The sequence below is a fragment of the Pithys albifrons genome, chromosome 4 (genome assembly GCF_047495875.1).
Source record: "Pithys albifrons albifrons isolate INPA30051 chromosome 4, PitAlb_v1, whole genome shotgun sequence".
NCBI classification, from domain to species: Eukaryota; Metazoa; Chordata; class Aves; order Passeriformes; family Thamnophilidae; genus Pithys; species Pithys albifrons.
The window spans coordinates 43,307,987-43,334,402 of record NC_092461.1 but is presented as its reverse complement, the minus strand read 5'-3'; positions in this window follow the sequence as shown (position 1 = coordinate 43,334,402).

The following is a 26,416-nucleotide window of genomic DNA, read 5'->3' as shown; positions in this document are numbered from 1 at the left end:
ACTGATTTACCGTTTTGAAAAAAAAAACACAACCAACAAAACAACTTTTTCCAGTACTAATAGATTGTTAAATGAGGAGTTCCATTTTAAGACAGTTCCTTTTCAGACTCAAATTACAGTTTCAAAGGCTTATAGAAAAACTGACATTATTGACCCACTCCTATAGAATAGTCAGCATCCACTAGAAAGAGTCTCTTTATTTTCTCAGAGTGAGTTGGTGAGAAAGAAAGGGGCATTTTTACTTAAATGTCTGGAAGGTTTTAAAGCCAATAGTGGATGTTTATAGCAATCCTGAGATGTGCTAGTTCTCAGGAACACTCTAAATGTGGGCAGAGGGTCGCAACTGTTCCCCTTTCCAAGAAATTGGCTTCTCTTGCTGCCTCACCATGAAGGAGCTGCTCATCTTGGGCTTCATGTAGACCTTTTATTGCCCATTGCTCCTCAGGGTCATTAGTCCACCCATATGAACAACTGTGCAAACTGTATACCTTTATTGTTATCATCTGGCCCTGCACTTCCCCTTAAATATAATTGAAAGATCAATTAAATCAAAATAGGAAAAAAACCCCAAACCCCAACTTCTTTTTCTCTTTAAACTGAAAGGTTTTCAAAAACAAAAGAATATTGTGTGATTAATCCTTTCTTTTTATTCTTGCCTTCCACTTTGAAGCTGCTCCACACATTGGGTTCCCATTGTGGACCCAACATGTCAAAAATTGCATAAGATAGGGAAAAACCTATGTGGAAGAAACGAGGAGGGTTGCAGTCATGAATATAACATGAACACTTCTTTGAAGTACATCATCACAATTTAACAAATCAGCACAGTCATTTTCAAAGTTCAGAATCCATCAGTTTTTACAAAAGATGAATCAGGTTTTGCTTCTTTCCTTAACCCCTGAATAACCTCCAGCAGCACAGCCATTCCCAACAAAAATGAGTCTTCATTCCCAAAACATATTTTACGTTTCTCAAGCTACATGTTTACAAAAGCAAGGTGAGAGAAGTGCATTAAACTTTTTGAAAAAAGAACATGGTTCTCATGACCTGTGAGTGTATGCTCCACTGCCTGGTGAGCACGCCCTGTTTATCCTGCCCAGAAGAACTTGTCTCTCACATGTGTTGTGAACAGCTCTGTTGTGTTTCAAGAACAGATCTGTCTGTCTCAGGACGCTCTTGCTCAACAGCAGCATCTAATTTGTGAAAGAACGGACTACAGAATTATATCTTCTCAGAACCCTCTAAACCCCATTTTGTCAATGAAGTTTATAAATTATTTTCCCTATAATTACTAGTCTACATGCATCAATGCTAGGCTTTAGATACAAGTGTTGGTTCCTACAAGTGTGTATTCCTTCTTGCTTACATCATCATCACTAATAAAAATGGCGTTTTCATTATTGCTAGTTTGAAAAACTAGCAGGAGAACTTCAGAAGGGATGTTGCACTAATGTCTAATCTTAAAATATTTGTATTTTGTGAGAATGCAGTGTTTTGTCTAAAAAGCCTATATTAAGGTCAAAGTAATATTTTCCCCCATGCGTCTTGTGAAACATTTTTTTTTGGTGAGGAAAACATGCATTAATAACTAATTTTAAAATATTTTTCCTCAAAAAAATATTATGCTCTGGATTTCTTGCTGCATTTGGGACAACACAGAAGTGCCTGTGTCAAGGGGTACGAAGGCCACAATGATACATATTCAGGATGACTAGCATGATTTACTCATTTGCTTTGCCACCCAAAGAATACAGCCATCCCAAACTCATCTGGCTAACACGTTCTAGCCAAAGCAGTCACACATGATTTTCTTGCCACACCCCATTCTTAATGGGAAAGGAATTTGGGAAGACAGTCTCTTACTGAGTCACATGTTTTGCATACAGGACACTCAGTCAAATGACTTTGCAAGGACCCCTAAATCATTTAAACACGTCCTGATTTATATTGCCATTCTGTAATCTGTGTATGCTATGCCTCTTGTAAAATGGCATTAGAAATATGGTGACTATATATGCACACATGCAGAGAGAGGCTCTTTGTAAACCCTTCCATCTTTACACACCTGCTTTAGAACTGATATTCAGAAAATGAAACAGTGACATTTATATCACCTCAACAAATAGGAGAGCATCAGCCTGTATATTGCTGTGGAAGGACTTGCAGATGCAGGATTGAGTCAATGTCTGTTGTAGGTTGGAAAAACTAAGTTGTTGCAAATAATTATTTAGAAGCTTTGTGGCAGGTAGATGTTTGAATGCAAAAAGGAAAAACAATTCTCTAGCAAGCTGGTTTGCAGGAGATGAAAATGGGTCTGGACTTCTAAATCAAAGAAATAGTGTGAAAAATGAAGGTTCAGTGGTAAGCAGTGGTTACTAACACAACATTCATCCATGGCTCTGCTAACCCAACCTCAGCATGTTGTGAGTCTGTAGGTCTTATAATTTCTGATCCGTATTTCCATCTTACTTCTACAGCACTATGCCTACCAGCATCAATAATTTCAAATCCTTTTCTGAATTTCCACTTACTCCAATGTGATAAAAATAGGTATGCAAACTTGAGCGACCATCAGGGATTGCTGAATACTACTTTTCAAGGCTATCAGATAAAGAAGAAATATTTCATTTTTAATAAATATTCACATAAAAGACAATTTCTGTTTTAAAGGAAAGAGAAAATATGGGAATAGTAATAAGTGGGAGACATTCTATATTTATATAAGCAAGCAGAGGAAAATAGTCATTGTCTTATTTTCCAAAGTTTTAGCAAGGTTTAATAGAGGAATTTTATTATAAAGTGCCACACTGGTGGTTCCTGCCACTTCACTGGCTTACATTGACAGTGAGGGAACATACAGAAAAATATTTTTGAGTAGGTTAACACTGATGGATGTTACTGTTTAGAAGGAGAGATGGTTTTACTTTAATTGTCATTGTCTTTCTTCTTTTGTTTACTGAGAAAGAAAAGAACATATTGCTTCTGTGACTCATTCTTGTCCATAAAATCTCTGTCTTTGATACTTAATAGTAATGTTCCCAAGCTTGTGGCATAGTGGGTAATGCATTCGTAATCCCAGCATGGCACCTTTTGTGTGGGTAATTCTGTTCCTCAGCACAAGAATAGTTGAATAGTTGGAACCACGGATTTATAAGAAATCAGGTGTAGCTCAGGGAAGTTCAAGGAAGGGATTGCACACTTTGGAAGCAACTAGATAAATCCAATAATCTCTTTGAGCCGGTAGTTAGCAATGCCTCCATGCAATAATGACTAAGTTACTCTAATGACCAAACTAACCATCATGATGAAAACTGAAAAATTTTGTTCAGGCAGTGAAGTTCTCCCCTTAATGATTGGTTTGCTGTGGAGGCCTGTTGCACCTCCTCATGTATTTTCAGTTTCTTTCTTGAATTCTTTCTAAATTGAAAGAACTTGCAAAGCTCACAGGATACAACTCTTCAGATGCAGCTAAAAGCTACCACGTGGCAGCAGCTGCAGTGTTCATATGCTGGCTTAAACCATTTCTCAAGAGAACAATTTTTAACTCTGTGGAAGGACATGGATTCAAGCTGGGGAGGATGGGCAGAAAAGTACCTATTCACAAGGAGCTTATGAAAATATTGACCCTTACAATGTTAATCCAATTCCACTTATTTATTAGATGTTCCTATTATTGTTTATTTTATATGGACACAACCAGTGATGCTTATCCAGTGCTGATCTCACAAGTTCCAGTAGCCAGGAGGAGGATTGCAGAGCTGGATTGAGTGCCAGTGGACATAAGTAACTGACATATTTTTGCAAATAACACATACAAACTCACACTTGCATACATGTATGTACTCTCAGTTTATTGAGAAATTTTTTTCCTATGGCCTGGTTTACCGACAAAAAGCAGTCGTTTCTTGTGACTGAAAGTTAGTGAGACATGGTAGTTTTGTGAAATCTTCTGACAGCAAGCAGGCTCTTGTTATGGCTTGGTGCAGACTTTGGGCAACCAATTTCTTGGCCTGGTTAACTGCCTGTTTTCATCCTAGAATTATTCAATTTTTAATCACTTTCAATTTTCCAAAACAGCAGTCTCTTTTACAGAAATTCCTGTATGTGGAAAATGTCAGTGTAATTTTGCTTTTGTACTGATACAGAAAGAAAACAGGTTTTGATGATCTGAAATCTTACATAAACAGAAACATCAACTTTTCAGCTGACTTGAAAAAAAAGTAGTGTATTTTAAAAAAACTCAAACCAACAAAAGCACCAAACCCCCCAAACAAAATAGGAAGAATGACTTGTGGTAGACAGTGTACACACAGAGAGGAAGGATGAAGCTAAGGAAGCTTTTGGATGAATCTTTTGGAAGTCATTAGAAGATGCTTTGGAATGGGATCAATTTCCCACATTCTCCACAGGAAGCTGTGACTGTTTTTTCCTTTGCCTTTCCCAACTATTGCTTCTCCTACCAGTTAAATTATAGGTCCCCTCCCAGACTCTGCCGTGGGCTCCACACTATCCCAAATCTCTGTAGGCCTCAAGTGGGTGCTTCATGCTCTGCATATTCTCTTCCCTGCCTTTGACATGTCCCATAACTGGGGTTCAAAGGATATTGCCTTTAACAAGCTGTCCTGTGCCCCTCTTTTTTTATTTTTTTTTCACTTCCCTTACTGGGGATGTAGAACTCGTACCTCTCACCCTGACATGCTCTATTGACCCTTCATCTTCAGTTCTTAATTTCACCATTTGATGAATCAGGCATTTAGACCTCAATATTTTAGGAATGGCACACTGATTTGTATCAAACAAGGTACCTCTCTGATGGGTATTGCTGCCTGTAGGTCAGACTATTTGGTTTGATCATAAACCAGCTTTTGAAACACTACTGTTTCCACACTAGATTGTAATGAAAAACTAAAATCAATGTCTAGCTGTGACTCCAGATGCGGACTTGTGCAAATGACAGACGTGACTGCTTTATTTTTCAACGGCATCAAGATTTGCCTTTTTTCAGAAGGGATAGGAACAACTTGAGAAGATGTGCAAAGAAAATGGTTCTTGTAATGTTTTCCAAATAAAATGTGTTTAGAGTGAAGTCAGAGCTCAAGTAAATCTTATTTCTATTTAATTGCATTTTTTCTGAATTAGAGAAAAATGAGTTATGACATATCAACACCTGAAATTAGCTCAGTTGGTTAAAGCTTGGTTGTAATAATGCCAAGGTCATGGGTTCAATCCCCTGTATGGGCCACTGACTTAAGAGTTGGACTCGATGATCCTTGAGGGTCCCTTCCAACTCAGAATAGTCTGTGATTCTGTGATATGGCCATAACCTCAGAAAAATCTTTTACTGCAACACTTACAGGGCAGTATGAGATAGCTGATCAGAAATGCAGAACTAAGTGATTCTGACTTAGTATGTGTGAAAATGAGGGTATAGTAAGGCATAGTGAAGTTTTCCCTCTTTTTTTCTGCTCTTCAGTACAAGTACCGAAGTGAAACACTACTCAGCTGATGGAGAACTGAGTTGCAATAATAGTTAAACTAGCTATTAATGATGGATGATGGCCATTATGATTTCAGAGCCATTTGGAAAAAAAAAACAACAAAAACAAAAACAGAAAATGGGTCTGAACATGTTCTCATCTTCTCAAAGCTCCACCTTACACTTCTTGTTAAGTGAAACATAAAGCACAACAGCTTCTTCAGATTAGTAAGCAGGGAAACAAGACTACATCTATCTTAATTGTGTAATAGCTTCTCATCATTAGAGCTGAACAATGCTATGAAAATACAGCATCAATTGACAGATCGTTGACTCACAGCTGTGAGGACACTTTGAAGAGAGGGCTTCTTGAAAGCCTGTAATTCTACTCTGCTCAGTTTAAGCCCAGCCCTCAAAAGCAAGGAAGCATGATGTCATTGAATCCTCATGAGATAAACAATCAATATGCAAGAAAGACCTGGTAAGTTGGTGGGGACAGCAGCACTATCTTCAAAATGCATGATAGTAGGGTAAAAAATGGTAGCTTCATCCTGATGACTCACTTCGCAACTAACCACAGCACAGACAGGAATCAGGACATAGCTTTATAAAGACCTTTGCAAGGTCTTTCTTAATGTCTTGTCAGTAATTATTTTCTCGATATAATTTCCTCACCTAGGTTCAGTTCTACAAAGTAAACTCAACAGTGAAGGTTTTAAAAGTAGACTTATGTGTAGACATTTGGTACTAGTGAACTCCCTGTAATTTCTTTGAAGATCCCAATCTAATTCTAGCCTGGGTAAGCTGTGATTCATCCCCATATAACTTCACTTGACAGCCCTTAGGTAGCAGACTGAAAGAAGTCCATGTAACACATAATTCAGAAAGTTAGAATAGCCCTTGCAATGTCTTTTGGCCATAAACATTCATGGATCCATAAAAATTTCATCCAAAACATATAAGACTTCATTTTGCTTCTGATAGTTGAATAAAACAAACTGATGGAAACTATTCATGAAATCAGTGGTAAAGGTAACTTCCCAAAAGAGCCTTCTTAAGTTACAATGGCCCTTGACCTATGTCATATATGACACAAATACAACTACCATAACAATGGTTGAATTTGAACATATATAGGAGTACCACATCTTCAGCACTCATCAAGTAAAATACTGTAATAGGAAGATCATGCATCAACTTATGCATCAACCGCATGAGTTAATGACATGCATCTATCATTTTATAATGAATCAAAGTTTCAATCAGCGTCTCTTACTATAAAACTTAAAAACATCTCTAGTTAGAAAAGAAGCTAATTTGCTTGGAAGTTAGTTTGCTGAAAGCATGTACACTAGCCAATGGGTTGGATCATGCTTTGATGTATTTTAGCTATCATTAGCCAGGTTTGCTATTAATTATATGTTGCTTTACTTTTCAACACATAATTTCCTTATATTAAACATAAAAATGTACTTTACATTGTGATTACACCAGAGACAGACTGTTTTATAGTAATTTTTCAGACCTGAAAGATGATAAAAATATCTGAGCTGGGTTAGGAACTGAAAGTAATCACAGCAAACTTTGTAGACTACAATAAATTTTTTATAAAAATGAAACATGAATATGTTTGGGGAAAAAATGGCATCACATCTTCCAGTTGCTACAGTTTGGGATACATTTATTTTGTTGTAAACAGGAAACCCATAGAACTTGGCAAAATTTGATGGAGATTTTGGTGATATTCTATTTGGTATACAGGGATAATTCAAAATTGCTTTTTTTTACCTTGAGATCAACACAGACATGACCTTCAGACCTGTAGACTAGTTTCTTATCTACATGAATGCAAGCAAATGCAAATTTTTGGGTTCTTATTTTTTATTGAGGATGTCATGGTTTTGAACAAGTAATCTATAAATAACCAAAGAAAGTGTTGAGATTTTCAATGCTTCCAGAGCCAAAGTCTATTCTGAACCATACTGTTTTAGGAATGTGTAGGCTGCATATTGTGGGAGAAGTGCCCTATTCCACTGGTGTTGTCCATGTGTTGTGACAGGGGTCAGCAGGAGGCCCAGCCATGTCCTACCACTGTCCTTGAGCAAGTGAATGTAAACTTCATTATTCTTTTGATTTGAAGCCACATTCTAATTCTTGGTTTATTCATGACTGTTTTGTACTTGTCCTTTAGCTTAAACAATCCTTCACCAAGTCTGGCATACTTTTGGTCTATTCATAGCTCTTTTTTCAAAATTTGCTTTACTAGGCAAAACAAACCAAAATCTTTTTAGTATCATCATTGTAAGTAACAGTGAGGACCAGAGAAGGACTGAAAAATCTCCTTCTGCATCATACTCTTTCTGCTCATCAGGACAGTAGAAATTAAACCAGTTAATACTCTGGGCTCTGAGTGACTATCTTACTTGAAACTTTGGATGTCATAAGGACATTTGATTATGAATGTCCAATTGTCATCTGATGAAATCCATACACAAACTGGTATACACAGGCAGCTCCAAATCAGAAAATTTGGCAATATGTGATTAATAACCTTTCACTTATTCTCAGAGTGTAATGAGATAATTCTTAAAAGACCTTCCTTTCTCTCTGAGATCTGATTTAAAACTCTCAGCTACATCTGTCCTATGATCTCCCATTCACTTTGAACTAGAGAATGACAACCAGCTGGGTAACACACTGGCTCCTACAAATCCTGGGATGATGAGAGAATATATTGAACATATTCAAATTGATTGCTCCCTAATTAAATATATAGAGTTACACATCCTGGGAACAACCCACTGTGTTATCATGTAGTCAAATGTATTTGTTGTTTTGCACTTTGACATCAGCTAGAAGAGACTACAGAAGAGCAGTCATTATGAGTCAGAAGGCAGGAAGAGACTAGAAAAAGCTAAAAGAAATTGTTTCTCAGCTACAAAGCTGCATAACCTCTGCAAGAAGGGCAAAAGCACACTGTTAATCATGAGACCTATAAAGGAATTAACTCTGTGCAATGTTGTGGTGGTAGAGTCCTGCTCCAAATGTTGTAGCTGGTGAGGGAGGAAAAACTTCTAAATGGGAAACACATCCCAGAAGTCACAGATATAAATATATATGTATATATTTATACACACACACATATATATGGGTAGATTTATTTTTTTAGTTGTTTGTTTGCATGTAATTTGTGTCAGCCACTGCAGGTTCTGGCATTACCTTTGTCTGTACACTGACTCCTGGCTCCCCACCCACTCACTTGGTGTGCTCTGGCTCATGCTCACACTATAAGTGCTGGAACTATAAGGTACAGTATAATCCCTTTCTGCTCTTGAAATACAATTGTTAATTTTATGGGCTTTTTCATTCTTGTATGCCTGAAATAATGGCAAAGCTCTGCTGCAGCCATTCACATGGCAGTTTTGAAGCCAAGGATGGAAGTTGCAGGACACAAATACAGAAAGACATTTGAGAGGGTACCGTGTTGGAGTGAGGGGACCCAAATTAAGCACCACATGAATACTCCACTTGGGGCAGACTCTGGAGTGAACTGGCTGCTTCTCTATAAAGGCAACATTTGGCTGCCCGAGAACAGACTATGAGTGAATCAGTACACACACACAGACCTTCTGGGAGCAAAATAGGAAGTGAACCAAACTAATACAGTATCCTGCACTAAAGTTGGCTATACAGTCTCACCTTCATCTCATCAAGAGAAGAGAAGATGGCTAATTTCTTTAGATCAAAGGCTGTGTATTAGATCAAAGTTATTTTAGAGGTAAACGATGTATGGCACAGATAGTGAAGATACTTATCATCACATGGCCTACTCTCAACATTACTTGGATTCCTTCCTCTCCTTGTTTTATGTGATAGCATTTATAATGATGGTCCCATTCTTTTCCCTTTGCTAGAAGGAAGTGCTATCTAACATAGCCTTAAAGAATGATAATAGCAAAAAAAAAATAAAGAGGAGTAGGAGATATTATCTACTACTTTTCTCACTTTGGCTTTTAACACTTATAAAGAGCAAAAGAGCAATAAAAATGTCTGAGAAAGTGTTTATAACCAATTTAAATGTCTATATTCTGTTTTGGGTGCAATGGTTTGGAACCTGTGGAATTAAACAATTCAAGACTTGTGGAATGCCTTTTTAATTAGCCAACATTAATGTATCTCCTCTGATTTTACACAGAAAAGGCATAAATAAAAAGGCAAAAAAACCCAAACCCAAAACCCAGAGGTAGAAAAACTTTCAGTGTTAACACTACATGTTTTCACAGAGATGCTATCTTAAAACTCTGAAAAATTAATCAAGAGGATGATAGTACCTTGTAGATAAAATATGTTAGATCAATCCGTTAGAATTAAAACCACAGGGGAAGATATACTTACTAGTTCTTAAGGAATTTCTATAAAATGAAATTTCTGAATTATGACATATGAGGGTTTTTGCCACTGGTCAAAAGGGAGTTGCAGCCATTTGCACAATGCCAATGCCTTCTTTTCTCAGGGAACACATCAGATGCAGGACTCAAGTGACCTTAATGGTCTATAGAAACATGCAGTGTGTAAGATATATCCTAAGGATGGCAAATTTACTTTGCATAAGCAGACAGACTCTACAACACAGACGAAGGGACTAGATAAGGTCTGGTAAATATCACACTTCCAGTGCCTGTACTGTTAAATTCAAAATACACAGGATAAAATCATCTCAGCACACATCCATGTTTGAGTCCATCTGCACATGCACAGTAGCTACTTGTCCAATCTGCCAAATATCAAGAAACTCTCAGAAGCATCTTCTGTTTATGCTCAAAGTTTCCAGGGAAACCAGACACAAAATAATCTCATGAAGAAGCCACGACTCAGTAACACTACTTTATGCCAAACCGTAGATGCACATTTTGAAAAGGACCTCCCCACACCACTGCAGGGACAGACAACTACAGTTCTGTCCACCTTTCTTATGACTAAGACCATATGGACAATTTTCAAGATCCTTAAAACTGAAATCCACCACATTAAAGAAGCAAATGATTAATTTAAAACCAACTCTTCTTAACAGGCTAAGTTGCTTCAGTAGCTCTTTAAAAGTGGAACTGAACCGTCAAGTTGCTTGCTCAGTCCTCTCACTTGCTGTACACCTGAAAGAAAGGGGAAAACGTTAGTGCAAGGGCCATTCTGCATGAGATTAAAATAACATACAGTGAGTCTCAAGTGATAAAGACCTGATCTGAATCACTATGAAATAGCTTCAAAAGTTTTGGACCTTCTAGTAAGTTTTGTATGTGCCACTAGATTATTGATATTTCTGGTATCCCAAATAAATAACGAAAGACTAAACACACTAAATAAAATATTAGGTTATTAGAAGGGCTACAGAAGAGCTCTACAGAAGTGAACTACCTTCTGAGACAGCTGCATTACAGTGAGCAGCTGAAGAAATATTTCTGATAGTAGAGGGATCTTTTGTTTACTAAACAAAAGCATAACAGTATCCAATGACTGGAAACATTAGCTGGACGAATTAAAACTAGGAAATATGTTGTGTAATTAATCTTTGCAATAATTTATCTAGGGATCTGGTATATGCCTTATCATTGTCAGGCCTTAAATCAGGATTGGCTGTCTTTCTAAAAGATATGCTTAGCTCAAGCGGCAACTGTTGGGCTTGATGCAGGGCTTTTATACAACAGGTTAAATTAGAAATGCACCTTGATCTGGATTTAATTTCTGTGAATATGTCCTACACTGCTAGTCAGGCAAAAATCTCTGTCAGAAAAGTAGTAGCATCCTAAACTACCAGAAGTATTTGCTCTGAGAACAAGGATTGGAGACCTTTAGGATATTTTATGACTTTTTTTTCCCCTCTAAGGCAATTTTTGCAACATTTTAGAAGTTTGGGCTTTTTCCAAAAGCCAGTATTGTTTCTGGTTTGTTCTTTCAACTCCCTAAAACCTTGTGTGTGCAGGAACACCGTCTATAAGGCCAGACCTCTCATGTCATTTGTATAAATTAAAGAAAGATGTGGACTAACTGGAAGGAGTCCAGCTATGGTCAGTGAGAGTAATCACAAATCTAGAAAACATGGCCTCATTCAGTGAAGAAAAGAGACATCAGCCTTTCAAGTACATAAAAGGCTGTTGAAAAGAGCCTATTTTTCATGGTCAGGATAGATAAAATAATCACAGGAAGGGGGGTTGACTTTTTCTGTGAGGGAAAGCTTCTTCTGAGTAAAGTGGCGGATGGCCTGAAGAAGTCTTGGAGTGAGTCCCCAATTTGGAGATTCTGAAGAGCTTCATCTAACAAATTAGGATAATTTGCTTTGGGATAAAGGTCTTTTCCAGTGTGAATTTCTGGGGTGGTATGAAATCAGGTGTAACTGCACTATGTGTCTGCAACACCCATGGAGATCTATAAATAAAAAACCTTCTATAGTAACCACAGAGTATTGCTGCAGTGATGTATGTGAGTGGAGAGCCATTGTACATAAATTAGTTCTGCATCATTGAAAATCAGTAATATCCAGATTAAAAAAATTCTCATTACAAGTCAGTTCTGCTGTCTTCCACTAATACCGTATACTCTGTCTAGGGGATGTGAAAGTCATACAGTTTATTTTCTTCACCAATAAATATATGAGTAGATTGCTCAGAAGAATCATCATGGTGGCTGTAAGGCTCGTTGTTGTTTTGGCAGACTCTCAGTACAGATGCAGTAGGAAGCTTAGTAGGATTGCTTAGTCCAGCCTCACAGTGCAGAGCAGGGTCAGTGAGAGCAGGGAGCTCACGGATGTGACCTTTGGGCTTTTAACTATCTCCAAGGTTATCATGTCCTTGAGACTCCACTTACTTTTTAATTCCTGTCCCAGAATTTTATAACTCTCACAGTCAAAAGGTCTTTTATGTTAAATGGGATTTCTTTTTTTTTTCCCACATTCCTGCCCACTGACTTCCATCTGGTCACTGGGCACAACTGAAAAAGGCCTACTGCCATCTTCTTTAATCTCCTCATAAGGTATTTACATACACTGGTAAGATTCATAACACACATATGAGAAAAGTGATTATCTCATCACCTTGAAGACACACAGGTTGATCACAGCAAGTTGACAGCTATCATTTAAGTAAAGCACAGGGACTGTGAGGTGCAATCAGACCTTAAATTCAAGTCCTGTGATATTGGTAGCAGATTCTCCAGTGTATGAGGAAGGGGAAATGTAATTTTTTTAATAAGCTGTGAAGACAGTAGGGGTGTTCTCTCTGACTTCTTGATGCCCAGCTGCAGACGTTTTGTGCCATAGAGAAGTGAAAAGGCTGCCCAGGTTTGTGAAGTGTCTTGTGGCAAGTGCAAGGGCTAATGAGGGACAGCTACATTCATTTAGAACCCAAGCCAGACTATCTTTCTTATTTCTCCAGATATATATCTATTTTTTTAACAGTATCTGCTCCTGGAAAAAACATCTACATGTGAATTTATGTATATACATAATTTTGCTTATGATTAGAACTGTCTCAGGCTTTGGAAAATAATTGAATTCTTTGTGTCATTAATTCCTGTGATAGGAAGTTTCACAGGCTCATTTCTTCACATGTCAGGAGTATTCTGAATGTTAATATAGTTGTGCAAAAACATCAGCTTTTGGGTTTGGAGCTTTTTCCCCCTTGTTTCTGGTATTTGAGGAAGAGCTAGGTCTTTTTTGCTCATATAAAATTCTTGATGGATCAAAAAATGACCTGGTTTTGAAACTATATGAGTCTGTCTGCCACAGAAATGAGCCTCAGATATTTGGAGTCCATGATGCAGAAACAATAAGTCCTACTTCTCCCTGTGTCAAGTCCTGGCATTTCGTGCTAGGATGGATGTTCCCTACCAGTTCGTACTAGCAGTCCAATTACTTACTGATAAATGTGCTGTTCTGCTGATAAAAAAATCACAGCATCTCTCTCTTTCCCTTTCTTTCCAAATCAATGAAAAAAGTATGGCTGTTTTAACTTACCCTCAAAGGTGGGGTTTTTTTCCATTTATTTAATGAAAATTTATGTCTTTTTCTTGATTCTATTGTTGAAATTCTTACAGTGCCGCCTGAAACATATGGAACAGCTGCCATTTTTATTTACTATAGATTAAAGTTTCCATCCCATTGTACTGAAGAGCTACATGTAATTTTTTATTTGCTCTTGGAAACCCTTCTATGAAGTTTACTAACTAATATCCTCATTTCATAGCTTGGAAAATATAACCTTATAAAGCTGGAGCAGCTTTCCTGAGAGGCAGTGGCCCTGCAGCCCTGTGAAAGCTCCCCAGCATCTGCTCAAGGTAGGGGAGCTGAGCCTGTCCTGTGGGAGCCGGCAGAGCCCGACTCCCTGCTCTCTGTGTGTACGACATGCTACTCTTTACAATTATGTCAATAAATTTTCCAGACTTTCAGGTTACTTTGTTTTACTAGCTTTATTCACATTTGTCTCATAATCACAATAACAGGACAGGTGTGCTGCTTTCTCGGCAGCGATCCTGGTCCCCAGTGGAGGGAACTCCCCGGCCTTTGACCTCCAACTTTATCCACTCAGGAAACCAGTTTACTGCCTTGCAAAACAGAACACCCCTATTATTAGCACTTAATTACAGTGAAGCCAGTAGCAGTTCTGCTAAAGTTAAGTTGATTTTTTTGTATATGGATCATATTTTTGCATGAGTTAAAGTTTCTGGCAATGAGGTTGCCTCATGTTGAGAGCGCATGGACAGATGCATTTTATTGCCTGTTATATGCATCTGTGTATGTTCCTGCACAAAAATCAGAGCAGCAATTCAGTCAGTTTTACTTGCCTTGTTCTTTCTCCTTCCAGCATTCAAAAAATACACAAGGCACTCCAATTCATAATCCTATCTAGCCAGCACTCAGACAGGACCTTGTGTGTTTTAGTCAGACAGTCACCTTTCCTTTACAAAACTAACGCAAACTCACAGGAATACTACCATATGGGCCCTTAAAAAATAAAATCTATGCCAGTCAGAACTTTGAATCAGGTACCCTTTGCTGAGTCCAGGAAGGATATCAGTCAAGATGAGAGCATCCCCAAGTTAAAAACCAACCAAGCAAAAACCTGCTAGAAATTCTGAAAGTAGGAATGTTGGCAACCATTAAAAGTGTTTTTGGTAATGTCAAAACTCAAATAGAAAAGTTAAAAAGCTACTAATAAACATTTGAAATCCATTTTCCCAGAGTATCAACTCTAGTTTCTTTTATTTTGAAAGAACTTAGCTACATTCTGAATTAACATCTGACAAAAATATCTCAGGGGTAGCAGTAAAATAATAACACTGTAGCCTCCAGTTTACATTACATTACCAAAAATAATGAAAAAAATTGTTGCCCCAGAGAGACTTGGAAGACATTCAGATACAGTAGAGCTGGGTGTGACATGAGAAGATAGATAGATTACACAGATAGGACTGAACCAGTTAAGAAACTTCTGAGTATTCAGCTATCCAGTGTAATATCCATTCTGCTGAGTGAAGGCTGTACAACTCATAATGAGTTCATATCATAAGACTCATTCCATAGCATGATAACTCCTTAAAAGTTATTCCATTCTGTGGTATTTTTTAAGGATAGATGCTCAGTTGTTTAAGTGTTTCTGAAGTGAACAGATAACATATCTGCATGTTTAGCAGATACATATCTTTCCCAAGAATGAAAGAATCTTGAATGCAGAGTTACATCCCTCATAATCACTGTTCCGTTGAAGAGAAATAGTATTTTTAATCATTGTTCCAGATTTCAGATACAGCCCATTCTGCCATCACTAAAAGGTGAGTCAAGCTGTCTAATGGTTCTGTTATTTTCGTACTACCCAGCATGTACTGAGAGTCTAGTAGTTCAGTATCAATTCATCTCTTGGCTGAGACATCAAACTAAGATTCTGACCACTTCTTGTAATTAAAAATCCCCATAAGCTTTTCACAAAGCATAGGTGCTCACCACAGTGTCCTGACAAAAATCCAGCTTTGCATAATTATATTCTGCTTGTATATAATATAATTATATGAAATAATTATATTCTACCTGAAATCCCCATGAAGTTTCATGTGGATGCAAAAGCCTTCTTGTTTCCAATCTCATGGAGTTGTGCAATGCTGCTGTCTGCTCAGAAAAGTGAATCACAGAGAGGTGATGGGGTTTCCTGTTTGTATTTTATTTCGATGCACCAATTTTTGAAATTTTTGAAGGGTTTAGTCAGACATCTTCAGAAGTCCATATGTTTTTTGCTGAAGCAACAAACAAAACATATTTTGAGAAACTACAAAATAGTTATGAAATCTTTGTGTGCAGCTTTTTTATTCCTTTCAGCAACTGTGTTAGGTTTGTGTGGTATGGTTCGAGTAAAAGGGAAGTCTTACAGGCAGCTACAGGAGTGGCTTCTGTGAGAAGCTGCTAGGAGTTTCTCCCAAGTTCGACAGAGCCAACTGGCTCCATGACAGACCCACAACTAACCAAGGCTGAGCCCATCAGTGACAATGGTAGCACCTTTGGGAAAATGTATTTAAGAAGGAGGAAGAATATTGTGCAATAGTAGCCAAAGAAAGAAGAGTGAGAATATGAGAGAGAAACAATCCTGCAGACACCAAGGTCAGTGAGTAAGTAGTGGGAGGAGGTGCTACAGGCACTGGAGCTGAGATTCCCCTGCAGCCTGTGGTGAAGACCACGATGAGGCAGCTATGCCCCTGCATGCCCCTGGAGGACCACCCAACAGAGCAAGTGGATCCCTGAAGACTGTGATCCTATGGGAAGCCTATGCAGGAACAGTCTCCTGGCAGGACCTGTGGCCCCATGGAGAGAAGAGTCCACACAGGAGCAGTTTTGCTGGCTAGGACGTGCAACCCTGCGGGGGACCCACACTAGAGCACCCTGTTCCTGAAGGACTGTGCCCTGTGGAAGGGGCCCACACTGGAACAGTTTGTGAAGAACTGCAGCCCATGGGAAGGACTCACACTGGAAAAGTTCATGTGGGACTGCCTCCCATGGGAGGGATCCCAAGAGTGTGAGGAGTCTCTCCCTGAAGAGGAGTGAGTGGCAGAGAAAGTGAGTGATGAACTTACCACAGTCCCCATTCTCCAACCCCCAGTGCCATTCAGGGGAAGGATGTAGAGAAAACTGCAAGTGAAGTTGGGCCCAGGAAGAAGGGAAGGATGTGTGTGGGGGAAAGTGTTTTTAAGATTTGGGTTTTATTTCTCACTATCTTACCCTGATTTGATTGGTAATAAAGTAAACTAATTTCCCCAAGTCAAGTCTGTTTTCCCTATGACAGTAACTGGTGAGTGATCTCTCCCTGCCCTTATCTTGACCTGTGAGCCTTTCATTATATTTTCTCTCCCCTCTCCAGCTGAGAAGAGGAGTGATGGAGCAGCTTTGAATCTGGGTTCAGATAGGGTCAACCCAGCCCACCAACTTTTTTTTTTTTCCTCAGAGACACACAGAGGAATTTTTACTTGTTGCTTGCTTATCAGCATGCACAGATTTTGAAGATAGTTTAGGACTGATTCCACATGATTTTTATTGATGTTATAGCAATCCACAATTTTATTTTCTCTGTCAATTCAGTGCACAGCAGACAATAAGAAACACTAATTTAATTTTACTTTTCTCCACACTGTAGCTCTATTAGGCATGGTTTCATATCATTAATGCAAATGCATGAAGGTCCACTTAAAATGGCAAGTGAACTAAAGTGAAATATTGCCATGTCATTTCTGGAAATGGCAATACGATTTCAGGAAGAAACAGAGCAATACATGAGAACCAAATTGAATTGAAGCAAGATCTCTGTGAGGCTTTACCATGGTGCCACTATGATATCACAAGAAAAACAAAAGCAGAGCAAGTCAAGAAAAGAGAGAGGAAAGAATATAAAGCTGAAAGCAAAGTAAAATGGGTCAATGTGAAACCAAGTAGATGAGTTCACAAGCGAAAAATTCAAGCAAATGTTACTGGAAGTTATGCTAACATTCAAACTAAACCTGAGTAAAGTATCAACAAATCCTACTTGAGAGATTAACTTTTTTGTTGCCTTTGTACACATGCACACGGTTCAATAAAGTGCTTAACAACATCCTCTTTACTGCCATAGTGCTGTCTGCTCTCAGTCACATCCATCAGTTCTGCAGAATACCATCTGCAGTGCAAGTTCTTTGCAAAACTGTTGAAAAGATGAAACTTAAAAGAGGAAAACCAATAGAATAGATATATTGATTAATACATTCCTGAGGGCAAACTTTGTAGGTAATTGAGCAGAACACTCTAAAAGAGTTGTAATCCCTAGGCATAGTGTATACTGCTCTATGACTCATAGTATAGACCTATTCCACCCCAAGGTCTCTGCATCAGCCACCAGAACATTGACATGACAGACATCAGATGAGAGAGACACAAAGCCCAGCATTCACTGTACATCACAAAGGTGGCATAGTCACTGTGCTCACTGGTGAGCACCATACACAAAGTGAAGAAATCCAAAGTCCTCAGCTGCAACTCTGGAGACTTGGAAATTTGTAGAAATAAATGATCAGGTCCATGGCCTTTGCTACAGCATAATTGGTATGTGTAAAATTGACCTAGCTGGAAAGGAATCAAACTTCATCTATCCAGACATTTGTCTAAAAGCCTGTGGTCCTAAGTATCTAAACTTTCAGACTGTCTTAAACATTCACCAGCACTTATGAAATAAGAAAGACCCATTTATTTCATTTATCATGAGTCAACAATGTGTAGGGATTTAAAGAAGTGTTCAGATATATTTAAATAAAAAGAGACATTTATTAAAATTCTAAAAAATACATATTGCATAGTTCCGACTGCTTTCCGTGTGTAATTTCCAGAGACTACTGCACCACAGTACTACCATATCAGTACATTAAAAAATTGGTCACTGTTACAATTTCCAACAGTAGCTCCAAATTTTCCACAGTAGCTTCAACAATGAACTTTCATTTCCCCCTCACTGCCCACTGTTGAAGAAGTAAAAGCTCTTGAGATCAATGGACATGGGCAAGGACATGGAGAAGGCGACCTGAGTTGTAGCCCAGCAGCTACACTGAGCAAAATGTGCTCAGGTGTAAGTGTGTCAGTCAGTTCATTGCAAGCTGTTAGTTACTTTTTCAAAGTTTAAGAGGCTATCTCATAGCTAAAGTATTATTTTGCAACTTGGAATATTCTGGTTTAATTCTTTACTTGTTCTTCATATCTCCATGATGTGTTTGAGCAGGACAGTTACCCCTAAGCGGTTTTAGATATTGTCAAGCCAAACACTTGTGTTTCATCAAACTTTTGGTTTGATGCTTCAAATTTCCAGCCCAAACTGAAGCACCTAGGTGTTCCATCAAACATATATCCAGAAACTTGTGGTCTGTGTGCTGGAACTATCTGGATAAAAGAGTTATTTAACCCATAGGAGTGGCAATATCCAGCCCCTGGGCTGTATGGCAGAGGTGGTGACATCCACTTACCTCTGGAGACATACATTCATGTCGTTCAGCTCTGTTAAGTCTTCTAGGTCCCATGCAACATCCCTTTGGTTATAATGCATAATTAGGCTCATATTGTGGATTTTAAGACAGAGTATTAGAAGAGGAGTGAGGGCTATATATCAAAGTGGTTCTTCAATGGCATGTGAATAACTGTATGTGGGACAGGAAAGCTCATGGGGATGGAAAGTTTACTAGGGCAGGCTAGACCAGAAGGCAGCAATACTGGTGTTATCATGTCCACATCTATCAACAGGAGTGATCCCTGAAGTGAACTATTCCCTTCATTCCAACGGAGAGGCAAGTGAGGACACAAATTTCTGTAACAAAGATAATCCACATGCAAGATCCAAGAATACAAATGTGAGATAAATAATGTTACCTTTGAAAATATTTTTTCTCCCATGTTCCAGTCTCTTGTGCAAATTCCAGTCAGTAAGGAAAGTATAAAAGTCTATGAACTATCAGCTAGATAATTTTTACTTGGTTTTAAGCTGAGTTCTACTCATATTCAGTCATTTGGTCTCTTTTTGCAACCTCCTGGGCCTTTTAATGTCTGTTTCTTTCTACTGATTTGGTCCAACTCTATAACAAGGGCTAGTACTACTCTCTTTCAAAAATTCTGTGTCTTCCAGTAATTAGGGCATGCAATTACCACCTCATGATCCATGAAGCCCTGGGAGGAGGAAGAGGGTGTGTGGGTTATGTTTTAAAAGATTTTACACATATATTTATTAAAAACCAACAACACGGTGCCAAAGGATTCAAATTATTTATGTAGGGATCTGTACTTTCCATGGAAATTTCTAGAGGTCTGAAGCTGAAATCTAGTGGGAGATAGGAGATGAGAAGGCCTTGACAGACACAAGCAATCTGAATTCTTATCTCCAAAATCCCAATCAAATGTTCAAACAGAAGAAAATCTATTGTTCTCAGATTAAATAAGATCTGCACAAGCATATGAAATAGGGTATTACACTCTGCACTACCCATATTTAGTTCTTGGATTTGTGCAAATATTTTTCCATTTTATTTTATTACTCTGGGCCTTATACATTACTTCATAGAGTTTTGCTTTTTACCTTGCTGCTGATTTATTTTCTTTCCTTTATTTAGTTCACATAACTTCACTTGGAACTTTGATCCAGTGATGTTAGATTTTTCTAAAATCTCAACAGCTTTCTTCTTCATGTACTGATATATTTGTACATTCTATGTCATCTTTAATGGCTCAGCATAATGCTTAGACATCAGCTGTCAGTTATGTGTTGAATATACAGCAGTCTTACTAAAACATAGCATTCTAGTGCTACATAAATGACATTTCCAAAGGAATATAAAGGGAGATAAATATATCCTATTTAATATTTTCATCAATGTTACACTAGTGTAATGATGAACAAAAATTCAAAATAAGATCATAGTTACTGTACTTTAAACAACATTAACAGTCATAAAACAACTGTGCTTTTTCTGCTTAGTTTTCTGTATTGAATGTCTCAGAAAGATTTAATGCATCTAATTGAAATAATTACAGATAAAGCCTCTGTAATTTTTACTAAAAGAAACAAAAATTTTCTTAAACAGCTTTAAAATACAAATAAACAATTCTATCATTGAATTATTCCATTTATTTTATCAGACTTTGAATTCTGAAGACCCCTATGAACATCTATTTTTAACATTTGCTGCGTATTCTTTTTTATATCATAATTCATAACTAAACAACAAAAGTTGCATTGTTTATTTCATGTAAAACTGTTTCAATTTTTCAATAGGAAGATGGTGGTCGAGATGTTTTGTTGTCAAATATTTAACTTTCATAGAAACAACATTAAGACTGTATTTTAAAATAGAAAGCTGGCAATTATGGTAGAAGAAAGAATTTAAAAAAAAATTCTTAGAGCAGCAGCTTATATTCTAACAGCAATAATACTCTTGTTTGTTTTTTTCTTCCAACTATGAAGTTAAAGAGCATACATCCAGCAAATACAGGCTGGCAACCTGAAAATGATCCCTTCATCTAGATCCACTTATACAAAAATTGAATCCCTTTTAGAAGAGAATGGCCTATTTGCAGGACTGGAAGTACGGAAATGAAATATTTAATTTAGGGATGTAAAAGTTGCAGCACATTATAACTGACTACCACTTGTTATAAAAAAACAGAATTTGAAGTTTTGCATGTAAGTATTCACAAAAAAGAGCTTCAATTTATTCTCTCAGGCAAGTAGAAAAATTATATATTGTCTCAGTATCTAAAAACCCCAAGCAACAGCACCAAGCTCTTAGTACTCATGTTAAAATGCTCACACAGTCCACAAAGCTTTTCTCATTAAGTTATTCATAGAAGTTATCAAGCAAATACTTTTGAATAATGAATAAATTCAAGAATATCAAAACCAGCTCATGGACAAACAGAAAAATCTAAATTTGTTCAAATAAATTATTCACTGTGAATTATCTGATCAGGTCTAGTGCTAAAATATAAGAAATATTTCTCAGAGCATATGTGAGTGACAACAAGAAAAACCTAAAGCAGATGGAAATGTGTCTGTATCTATGCAGAATTTACAAAGCAGACTAGGTCAGCGTAAAAAGGAAGGTCCCTCATTTCCTTGGTACCTACTTCCATGAAATAGGTGCTATGGAAGCATAGTCATAGAATCACAGAGTCATTTAACTTTGAAAGGATTCCTAAGATCATCAAGCTCAACACTGTGAAGTCCACCACAAGCACCACATGTACATGTCTTTTAAATACCTCCGGGGATGGGGAATCAACTACTTTCATGGGCAGCCTGTTCCATTGCCTGAACATCCTTTTGGTGAAGAAATTTTTCCTAATATCCATGTCAATGGACTTCAGACAAAATGTTTCATGGTCTTGTTATTCATAGACAAATTCCTATTCCCAAAAGGCTAGTATTCAGAGTAAAGTTTAAGTGAATTTTACTTGATGAGGCAAACCTTTTTGAAAACAATTTGATCTAGCTCAGCATGACACATCAAAATATTCAGTATAAATACTCTTTTGGACATGTAACTAGTAAGCAATGAATGGTTCAAGGAGGACCACCAATGGCATAACATTTGCAAGTTAACTTCCCTTCTCAGTCCTAAACGTGTATTACCTTTCAATATGAATTCATCTTGGTAGAAGAGAGAGTAAACGTGATGAATAGAACTTAAAGAAACCTAAACACTTAGGCATGAAAATGGGACTATGAAACCTCTTGTTACATTTTCCTTGAAAGTACCTAAGATCCCTAACTTGCTTTATTTTTTGTGTTTCTTAAGTAGTAGTAAACCATGTGCACCCCAAATACCTTGCCTCGCGAGAACAGAACAGTTCTGTCCTTAATTCATGCTTAAATCAAACCAAAATCCAAAATCAGGTATTCCTCAATTCCCTCCACCCTGCCACAGTTCCCTAGGGCTTTGGTCTGGAAGATGTTATCAAAGCATACCTAAGACATACCAGCTGTAGTAGAGTCTGCATAAACACAATTGCTGCTTCTATCTTTAAATATAGTATTCTTTGCTCAGGAAGTGGGAGACCTGAGGGAGAAATATTCTTACTCTATACTGATATTTTTAATTAGGTGACCTGAATTCAGCTAAAGGAGGGTTCAACATCCATTTCTTCCTTCCTCCTGAAGGAGAGAGTCTAATTTATTCAGAATAATGGGAAGTAAGAAACCTTGTCTACAAGTAGCTACATGTGTGGACAACAATTTAGGAGTCGCTGGATGTAAAGGGAGGGATATCAGTTATGTCACATGCCACAGCCTAGTGATTGAAGTCCTTCCTTACACCAAAGAGAGTCTGGTTTTCCTGTGAGTGCACAGAGTTTTTTGCTGGAGTTTATTTTGTGACTCTTTCTTTACTGTCTTCTTTGATTTTGAAAAAGATGTGCTCATTTTTCTTACATCTTCTCAACATATTAGAAGACTTGAATTTTTAATTCATTTATTTTTTAGCATCATAACACAATTTAAACACATTTAAGGACAGTTCTAGTTGAATGGAATCCCCCTGACTAGTTTGTGGGAATTGAGAACCCTCCTGCATTGTACACAGATCCCATTCTGCCTGATAGGTCCACTTGGAGCACAACGGGGCCCAATGGATCATCTGGCTGGATTATTCAGAACATGCAATGTTTTCTACTTTCCCCAGCTGTCCTTGTTTTCTTTTCCAAACACTTCATGGGCTGAATACTTAAGTACTTTCTGCAGAGGTGAGAGTTTTAAGTTTTCAGGATTTCAGGCCGAGGAAGAACTTGTAGCATCAATGAAAACCACACCACCAGCATTTCACTTGGGAAAAGAAGGGCACCTTCCCAGTGGACCACAGATTATTGATTCCTGGGGAGCACCAGCATGTGTGAGGAACTCATTCCTCATCTTCACTGTTCCATAAGCGGTTATCACCAAACACATCAGCTTGCTGACTTCAGATGTTTCCCTACTGACTGCTATGGATACCACTCTGAAGGGTTTAACTTTAACCTGAAGTTGAGTTATCAGTGAAAGAAAGGTGATTCTTCTTACTTGCAATAAGGTGCCAGCTTATAAAAAATAAAATCAAATACATGGCAAGTCTTGTTTTTCCCTCTACAAAATCAGAAGCTTTTTGACTTGAAACAGAATGATAAACATTACATCTCTAGGCATGCCTCACTTTAGAGATGCTCTTGGCTGGAAGTCAGGCTCAGGATTTACCTTTAGGTGGAATATTTACATGTTCTCAGCCCTACTCAGTAGTGTGCCAGTAAGTTTAACCTCTTGTGCCTTGAAAAACTAGTCTATTGTGTAACACAAAGAATTCAAATATAAAACTGTGCTGTGCATGATATCTTCTTGACTGAATATGTTGCATGCAAGTCATGTCTATTTCCAGCCTTGAAAATTTAGGTGAATAGTACTGGAGTCTTGCTATAATGTGGGCGTTAGGGTAAGAAGGTTTTTCCTCTATAATCTTTATATTTAAAGAGTCAGATTACTTTTCTTGAATTTATTCAAATTTGTTTTATTTTTGAAGAAGCAACTGCTCACTTTGTGATTTCTTAAGTTTAGTCTCATCTGTCCCTCCATCAGTTTCCTTTATTCTTTAAGAAAGCAGGGAAAAAAGTAAGAATAATCCAGGGTTTTGTTAATAAGTCCAGCTGTAGACCAGGGACATGTAACTACAGACACATCTATGGACTTGGGAAAGTAAATATGTGTAATCAGATCCTTTTTTCCCCCTGACATCTACAGATTTTTAAACATTTTTCAACTCTATCATTTTAACTAGCAGTGACTGGGCAGGGCAGGTGTGGTAAAAGTCCTTTACAAAAATTAAAAAAAGATTTCTCCAGTTTTCCACTTTCCTTCTCTCCTTCAGTTTGGGAAAAAAGTAGTACACTGGTCAGCTCTGAACCTGTCTCATGGGAGGCCAGGCAGCAGCACGAGCCATTCCTCTTCCCGGGTATTACTGTGACAACTCCTTGTCATTGCAAAAGGTGATGGTCTTCTGGTGGGATGAGTTGATTCTTCATATAGCACGACTACATCTGCTTCAAGGGTTTATCTTGGAGGCCACTTCTGGGAACACAGATTTATGTTTCCTCTAATCATATGGAGCCTAGCCAGTCTCTGCTGCAAGGATAGTAACCTGTCTGTTTCCTTTTAAAAAAAACCCTGCTTACTAGACCTACTCCTGGAAGAGGCCAGCTGTACTCTAGGAAGTTTTCCTAGCTATGTATTTATATTCCTTCTTCTCTTCTGTTTTTCTGGCCTCATAAATCTTGTGCTCATTTCTACACTGAGGAACAGATTCAATGTTCCTCCCAAAACCAGAGCACTGGATACTCTCTCAAATGGCCGAAGTGTTGGATTTGAACTTCCCCCAGGCAGAAGTAAGTATTGTATCAGACCTTCCCATGAAGTCATGGGGGAGTGATCTAACTACCAGACCCTAAGCCATGAAAAAGAAATATTTATCTTCTTTAATTTGATGTGGTGGGAAGAAGTGGAAGGCTGTATTATACGAACTGCTGTCTTGATTTATTGCAGAAACAGAACACTCAGCTCCAGTATCATTAGTTAGTCTCCACTGGACTATGAAATTGTAGCAATTACATTAATTAATGTCGGATAAAAGGCAACCAGACAAAAGAAGAGAACTGAGAAGGCACTTGGAAACTCACTTTGCTTTCATTCTACTGCCAGTGTGAAAAAAGCAAACTAACATAAAAAGTCCCCACTTATAGACCTACCAGTTTGCTGGTTCATTCCTCAGCTGAGCATGAACACAGGCCCAACCAGGAAGTCTAAGTTTAGCAGTTTGTTAATGTGAGCAATTCTATCAAAGCTGTGACTGCATTAAAACAGAAGCATTTCTAAACTTAGCAGCTCACAGTGCAACTAGGTGAAGAATCAGCATTTTTTGATGATCCTTAAGGGTCCTTTCCAACATGAGACATTAGATAATAATATGTGAGAACCTGTACAAAGCAGCTACTTGCAGGAAGACTTATAGGATCAGGCTTGGATTAGGACTGAATCTTCTGCATATCTCCTCGCTGTTTTGTAGTCTTTACTAATACTTCTCTCCACAGCATAAACTGTTCCCTTGTAGTGTGTGCTTCTGTATGTGATTCAGAACAGCTGGTGACCAGTTGATGGCTGCAGGTAATTAGCTTTTAATTGTTGCCAGTTATGCTTTCACCTGTTCTACTTAGAAATCCTTCCATTGTGTCAAATCCAATTACTACATTTGGATCCTTTTCTAAATTGACATAGAATGATAAAAAACCCCTTATCAAGAGGAAATCAACTCTTTGTGCAGCAGCTTTCCAGAAACATTTCAACTTGTGTTAAATGACTACTGAAATGACACACATTTATAAATAGAGATAAACCTGGCGGAAATTCACATACTGCTTTAAAAAAGTTTACATCAAAACCAAAGCCTTGAGCACCCTTCTTTAAATAAAAATGATGACTGTACAAGTATTCCTCAGTTATATAGAATATCAGAACCACATCAGGAATGTTAGCCATCAAAACAGATCACAGACACTTTGCATGTTCCAAACTGTAAAAGAACAAACATTGTGGTAGGACTAAAATATAGTTATGGGCAAAGTGAGATTTTAGATGAAAACTCTGTATGTAGTGACAGCTTATTGGGCACTTAATAAGGAAGTTAGTGGGTGTCTTAATTTTGCACAATATGATTTTTCTAATACCTTAACTTAGCATTGGTAGTTGAAGCAGAATTAAAGAGCAAAAACAATAAATTCGAGTTTTGATTCTGATAAGCTTCTTAACAACGTATTCTAAGGTTTCCTGGGATGCTAGAAATGCATCCTTCTTTGTTTACCATTTTTTTTCTTGTTCTTGCTTTTTTTAATCAGGGAAG